Here is a 6,594-nt window from a genome sequence, read left to right as displayed (position 1 = left end):
GTTTTTCATAAATTTCCTATTTATACTATGTCATTCTTTATTATGTATTTAAATACTAATATTAATTAAGAGAAGTAATTGCTTTTTTAAGTGTTTAGTGCAAATCGATTAAAAGGTTCTTAAGAGCAAACACATTTTTGACTACTTAAAAAAGTGAAATAAGTCATGGAAGTGGTTTGAACGTTTGCCTAACTTTCACACTACAACTCATATATACATTTTTTCCCTTTACAATACAGCGTGTTAGCTACAGTAGAACATCACTACTGTAGTATATCAGTTTGTTTTATATGAACATTATTTTTTTTTACTATAAATAAATTGATTATGGTCGGCTGTGGGCCCCTAAACGGCTTGGGTCCCCCGCATTGCGGGGTCTGGCGGCATTGTAGTTCCGCCTCTGCTGTGATTACACGCCCACATGAAAAGTTAATTTAACATTTTTTTTGTCTATTTTTAAAACGCATAAAGTATATTCCAATTCTAAATTTTAAGTTACCAGGGGAGATCACACAATTAAGTTATTAAAGTCTTGTAAATACCAATTGTTTTATTTGTATTACAAACATTTTTGCAGACAACATTTTTTATAGACTTATTTTAATAAACTACCACATGTATTATGAAATTCTTTCTACAATATATATATATATATTATATTTCAAAAAGTAACAATTTTACATTCAGTTTAATTATAAAACCAATGACTTTATAAACGACTTCAGCTATAGTAATTTGAAAATTATAATTTTACAATTGCTCCAGTCGTTTTAAAAATTGTCTGTAAATCATTTTTTTCGCATTGATTTCAGCTACTTTATTCGTTTGATATCTATTTCGTTTATCTAATGCTTTCCAAAATCTGTAACGGGCAGCCGAATACATTTCTTGTAGTGCTCCAACCAAACGCCTTCCTTCTATTCTCCCCATTGTCAGGAGCCCAGATTATTTATATTTGATAGACCGTTGGGGTCAACCGTGTGTGACGTTCACGAGGGTGTGGGGGGAGTTAGGGTGTGGGGGGGGGGGTAGTTTGAATACAGTAGACCCTTGTGGACGAGTATGGACTGAAGGACGAGGGGAGGGGGCTGGGGCTTAAGGTCATTCTGGCCGTCCACATGTTGGACCACGGCTAAAAAACACATCGCGTTTCAAGTTCATTTATAAACTTTTAAAATAAATAAAACATTAATTTAAGAGGCAACTAGATCCAGGCCCTAATAGATCGTGTAACCTAATCATAGAAAGCTAAATCATTTTTTAATCAAAGTCTAAGACGACGTGGATGTTGTCTTTTTTAAATTTTAAACTCAAAATAACCACATTATAAAACATAAAAGAAAAAGAAACAGAGCATGTACTTTTAACAGTGTCCGACCCCATTAAACGGTTAGCTCGTGGTACATGTCCATACTGACTGAGTTGTTTTGAGACCTCTACATTTTCGTTTTGATCTCTCCAAGTCATCTTTCATGTATTGCTCCTTAATCAGTCTCTCGATGTCTGCATACACGTTATTACTGCACAGATACAAACATCCTAATTTACATGAACTAACTAAAACTACACTCGTAAATACACCTTTAAAAATAGTCAACTACATTTTTTTTTCTCTTTAAATTTTGCAACTGGTGATAGTGTTAACAGTTAATAGTGACGACGTGTGTCTATTGTAGGTTATTAGTACAGCTGGATTTAGCATTGTTTTTTTCTTCTATATTTAGCAGATATGATCACATATCTCCCTTGTAGGAATTAATTTGCATTTAAAATAGTTTTTTTAATGTAATTAACAATTAATTAGGCTGAAAATAAATACTTATTTTCACTCTTTTATTTTGAAATTATTTGTCTTAGTGTTAGCCCCTTATCAGTGTCACCCGGTGCGATCAGCACCCCCCGCCTCGCGACGCCTCTAGTTAATTGTTTACTAACATTAACGTAACTACCCTACTGTTAGGTAAATTCAAATAGTGACGTATAAATCTTGCGTGCATTACGATGAACAATTTCTAACGAGTTGTTGTTGGTATCGAATAATTTCATTGTAGATTTAATTATCGTTACAGCTGGGGTTGGAAGCGGAGATAAGTTCCCACTTTATGTTGGGGGAAAGCTCCTAATTGATGGTGGGAATAAGCTCCCACTTTATGGTGAGTATAAGTTCCCACTTCAAGGTGGAGGTAAGCTGCCACTTTATGGTGGGGATAAGCTCCCACTTTATGGTGGGGATAAGCTCCCACTCCACTGTGGGTATTAGCTAACACTAAAAACTGGGGATAAGCTCACACTTCACAAGAAATGCCCCTTACATCCCACGTCACTGAACGTTTCTGACAACCAGATCCAGCTCTTGACCAGTCTCTGAGCCCGGCCAATCGCATTTTAAACAAACAATACAAGGGGAAGACAAGTAATATTATGTTATGGTGTTTCGATTTTAAATTTGAGTGTTTTAAATTAAATATTTCTATTTCTTACATAGTTCATTATAGGTTTCTACAAAAACATAATGTAATGTTTACGGTAATGTGTTAGCGTCAGACTAAGGCAGTCTTATGTTAGAGAGGCCTACAGAACAGAGTTAAGAGTCAAGTTAAATCTAGGATTAGTGTTGGTTTTGGTTCTAGCGCTTTGTTGTTTTGTTATTTAACTTTGGTGTTAAAGAAATGGTTAGTAATAATATTTATGTGATAAGGTTAAATGTTAGGCTTCGTGTTTTACTTTTGATGTTAGGGTTAAACGGTTAAACTAGAGACACATTTGGTTTACTTTGTGGTTTGTGTTTGATTTATGTTACGTACTTAGCTTAGTGTATAGCCTGTATAGATAATCGTGTTATTTATCCTCGGGACTATATGATAATCATAATGTTAAGACAAGGCTTTCGAACAGGCAAAGAGGCAGTGACCTAATTATAAGAGGATTTTTACAGTAGAATCTAAAAGATGAAACGCCTATCTTCTGTTATTATCGGCGTTGTTTTATACACTTGAATATATTTTGATCATACTAAGATTTATCATCGGCATAATTATTAAGATAAAGAAAGTGTTTACATTTTGTACATTTATGCTTACTATTTGTTAACACGTTGGAAAACTCACATAGTTTCAAATATGTAACTTCTTTATTTTAGGAATGTAGGTCTACCTTTAATATATTAAAATAAATTAACCTTTCTTACAATGCTGCACCCTTTGCTAGTAAACCTAACTCTTAATTCTTATATACGACACAGCAATGTTGTATGTGATAGGTATTATAGGGGTTTCTTTTTGTAACTTCCCATATAATAGTTTAGACAATTAAGGGAAACAACTTAAAATTATGTTATCAAATTGGCAAAAATACAAATACCCTAGTGGAAATATAATAATTATGTAAATCCTTGTTAATTTTGTTTTCCTTTCTATAAGTATTAATACAAGTTATGTTTGAATTTTGTCTGCCTTTAAATGTTTATTGATATCAATAGAAATAAATATCACTAATTATATTACGAAACTTGTAATTTTGTAAGATAACTTCGCTTAAATATAATGAATTCCTCATTTTTATTCAATGTAGTCACTAGAAGGTTTTGTTTCTCAAAATATTTATACAAGATATCTTGTGTTAACCAAATTACTCACACGCAGGGGTCGGATACATGCTGCTCGCAAGTTGCATGCGGTTCTGAGACTATGGTATATGCAGCACATCACTATGTATAGCGGCTTTTACTTTCTCTATCGCTGCTTACATCATTATGCCCAGCCTCTCCTTTCTATAACTTTTATTTCTCAATTTCCTCTCAGAAAATGTGTCCATTCAAGAACAAACTACAAAGCCGTAGCTGTTTGATGTTGAAATTTTCTGTCCTAGATGGGTTGCTGTCCCCAGCTATTGAGACTCATCTACTTAGGGGTTTAACCTAGGGACTTGTCGGTGAAGCAGTCATGAGCATTAACAGCCCGAACACTCCATGTTTTCTAAAGATTTGCCTACATATTTTTTAAATGCATGAAGTGTTTGTAATGATTCTAGATTTAAACAAATATTGCAAGCGATATAATTATAGTTACATTTGTAAAAACTAAATCTATTTGGGAACCATCGATTACAACTAGTTTTACATTATTAAAAATATGTATTAATATAAACTGATGAAAAACCGTTTTGAATTAATTTATAAATTCAAATATTTTTAAAAACAACCCTCCACCCCATCGTTAAAGTCAACCGGAGTGGCCAGGGAAAATAAAACTACGAAAGTCACACTATTGTCTTACATGACAACGAAATGGAATTTATATAGAAAATATATGCTTTTACAGAGTCCGCCCCCCCCCCCCCCACCGAAAATTTTACCCCCCCCCCCCCCCCGCGCCAAGTTTTGTTTTCAATGGCAGAAAAAGTCTGGAAGAAACACTGATGACAAGATACACAATAGTAGTTTATACATATTTGTAATATCACAATCCAATTACCAAAACAAAACACAGCGACTGTACTAATTCATATAATATATAAAATGTTTAGTAAATTACTATTTAATTACTAGTAGACATCGGTTTAAATCACCTAACATGACGTATGGCACAAATCCAATGTGTACAGTTTTATCTTTCATTAAAATCTTACAAAAAAAAAAATATTTGCTTTCTTTCATAAAAGTTTTTGGTCTCTCATGAGATATGTTACATATTCTACTTTACAAATGTGTATTAGTTGGTTTTTTTGTACATTTTAAATTACTAGCGGAGTCTACACAATTAAGCTCTTAATAGTAATGTAAATAGAGTTAGTTTCATTGTTATACAAACAACGTTCAACTATTATTTTTTTTTATTTAAATGTTTTATTTAAAAACAAATTTTCTTTATAAAATTCTTCTACATTTTAATATTTTTCAATAAACACATATAATCTTTTCTTTTAGTTAAATTCTAAAACCATTGCTTTTATTAGACACGTAAGCGTTAGTCATGGGACAATTATTTTATTTACACAATACAATCCATTAGCTCTGTTGCCTATTAATCAAAGTTTTCTCAGATTCAATTTGAGTCTTACTCGCACATGCACACGACGCAGTGGCGTAGGCAGGGGGCTTAGGGGGGTCATAACCCCCCCCCCCCCCCCAATAGACCCCTTGGTATATTTATATAAAGTATGAGGGGGGTGCAAATCGAAAGTTCGTCCCCGTGTAAAAATTGGACCCCCCCCCTTGAGACGATCCTGGCTACGCCACTGACACGACGTGTTTCTTTCTCATCATTTTTGGCTTCCGAGATCCTTAAAAAGGTTTCATCATCATGGAAAACGACACAAGATAATTCTTGGATCTGTTGATTCCTAGCAAACTATCTGTCAGTAACCGCATCATTGGTGCCAAGGATCATGCTTCTATCCAGATCAACATTCCAGAGGTTGATGAGACTACAGGCCGTATGACTGGATCTTACAAGACCTATGCTATCTGTGGGGCAATCAGACGAATGGGTGAATCTGATGATTCATTGATTAGACTCGCTAAACGACATGGCATCATAACTAAGATTTTTTAAAGGTACTCTTGTTTAAGAAAATTCATGTAAAACTAGGAACATTTTTTTTCCTGCCATCTTTTTCAGTTTCTGATGGTTTAAAAAATTCTGTAACGGCCAGCCGAGTCCGTTCCTTGAAGTTCTGCATCCAAATACGTCGGTGCCTTCCTCGCATCCTCCCTTATATCAAGAGCCCCGCATGATGTTTTTTATAGACGATTAGATCGTGGTATATGTCCATCTACCTGAGTTTTTTATTTTTATTGGACTGCCTTTGTTTGACGCTAAAACAAAACCGTAAACATAACATTACTATATTGGAGAAACCTTTAATGAACTACAATAATCATGATATTACTCCCCCCTCCCTTCCTGTATTATTGTTTTCAACTGTGTTTCTTCAGGCTCAGAGACTAGGCCAAGTGTGAAGGTCAGGGTTGTCAGAAGCTTTTAGTGACGTGAGATGTTAGGGACATTTTTTTAGAAGTGGCAGCTTATCCCCACCGTGAAGTGGAAGCTTATCCCCGCCGCGAAGTTGGAGCTTATCACAAGGCAATAATTATACATTACTATTTGAATTTACTTAACAGTAGGGTAGCTACGTTAATGGTAATAAACAATTAACTAGAGGCGTCGCGAGGCGGGGGACGGGGGTGACACCGATAACGGGGGGGGGGGGGGTGACAACAAGACAAATAATTGCAAAATATAAGAGTAAAAATAATTATGTTCAGTTAAAGTAATGGTTTATTAGAGATAAAAACAATATTTAAAATAGAAATTAATTATTCCTACAAGGGGGGAGGGGGATGACCCGTGGTAAATATTAAAAAGAAAAAAAAAACAATGCTAGATCCAGCTATACTTATAACCGACAAAAGATAAACATCGTCAATATTAACTGTGAACACTTTAAAGCTTTCACCAGAGGTGATAGTGAAACCGAATACAAATTTAAAGAGGGAAACAAGTGTAAATGAGTAGTTTTAATGGTGTATGTACGTGAAAATTTTAGTGTTAAGTCTCACGTACATTTTCTTCAGGAATGGGTTTATATATTGTG

The sequence above is a fragment of the Physella acuta genome, unplaced genomic scaffold, assembly GCF_028476545.2.
Source record: "Physella acuta isolate Inbredline_101_S28 unplaced genomic scaffold, ASM2847654v3 ptg000600l, whole genome shotgun sequence".
Taxonomy (NCBI): Eukaryota; Metazoa; Mollusca; class Gastropoda; family Physidae; genus Physella; species Physella acuta.
This window is presented reverse-complemented; position numbering follows the sequence as displayed.